This window comes from Tupaia chinensis, unplaced genomic scaffold (genome assembly GCF_000334495.1).
Source record: "Tupaia chinensis unplaced genomic scaffold, TupChi_1.0 Scaffold146907_1, whole genome shotgun sequence".
Taxonomy (NCBI): Eukaryota; Metazoa; Chordata; class Mammalia; order Scandentia; family Tupaiidae; genus Tupaia; species Tupaia belangeri.
In genome coordinates this window covers 649,154-650,183 of record NW_006206760.1, presented here as the reverse complement: position 1 = coordinate 650,183, position 1,030 = coordinate 649,154, and the positions used below count along the sequence as shown (strand labels likewise).

Sequence of the window (1,030 nt, the reverse complement as noted above, 5' to 3'; positions counted from 1 at the left end):
TTTTTTTTGGAGAGATTTTCACTGTAGGGCGCGTGCGCTCGCCAGACAGACAGAGAGAGACATAGAGACAGAAAGCGAGAAATCACCCCCCAGGGGGGATGGTCACGCCGCAATCCCTTCTCCTCCATTCTCCTCTCGGGATCTTGGGCACGCACGCACACGCGCCCGGCGTGAGTTTTAAGCCACCGGGTCCGGGATGCGAAACCGCAGTCGACTACATGGGAGTCTAGCGACATAGCCATTACGCTAACTGCTGGTTCCCAGGCTGCATCTTATTTGAAGCCACACTCAAACACTATTTCTTTTTCTTTCTCGGAGGATTGGCTTCCACTTTATTGCAACACTTTAACTGCATTTGGCTCCCGCAACTGATTTAAAACATCATTCCCGTGCCCTACAGTGGGTTACTCACTCAGACCCAAATAAAGCTGATCTTTACCTGCTCGTGCAGTTTGCCACCTCGATCAACAACGTGTGAAGTCTGACTGGCCAGAACTGAAGCCGGGAGGGTTGGGTGTTTGGTTTATAAAATCGCTTTCATTGCCCTGCATCGCATTCCATGACGAGATTCTAAGTGAGAAACGGAAAGCTCTGCTTAACGCCAGCGACGATAACAAAGTCACCCCCCAGCTGAAACTGCCAAGCTGATCGACTGGCTTAGCAACTCTCTACGACACTCTAAGACAAATGGATTCAGAAGGCCGGGTGTTTACAGCACAGGAATGTCTCACAGAGGTGGGCCTAAAATATTTCATAACCGTAAATATGACTCCCAGAGCCACCCTCGTCGGACCTATCCGATTTCATCAGCCTTCTGGAATGGTATCTTTCACTCGAGCAGCCTCAGGGCACGAGTGCAATAAGATAACATTAATTAAAATGCATAAAATCATCCAGGAGTAGCGAGGAGTATACTACTTTTTTTCAAAGGGTAGAGATTGTGCTAAAAATACTCATCACTATTTTGCCAGCAGTAAAAACTAAGTCTTACATGGTGCCCGAAGCTACGGCTCTACCAGACATTCTCCGA

The 1,030-nt window shown here is 48.3% G+C and overlaps 1 protein-coding gene across 1 annotated transcript in view; it reads right to left on the bottom strand.

The window, feature by feature from the left end:
- The window catches only part of APBB2 (amyloid beta precursor protein binding family B member 2), a 329,153-nt gene extending 328,626 nt beyond the window's left edge, over positions 1-527 (bottom strand). Inside the window, exon 1 of the mRNA XM_006169204.3 lies at positions 440-527. The gene's annotated coding sequence lies outside the window, so the exon portion shown is untranslated. The remainder of the gene's footprint in view (positions 1-439) is intronic.
- Positions 528-1,030: the final 503 nt, after the last annotated feature.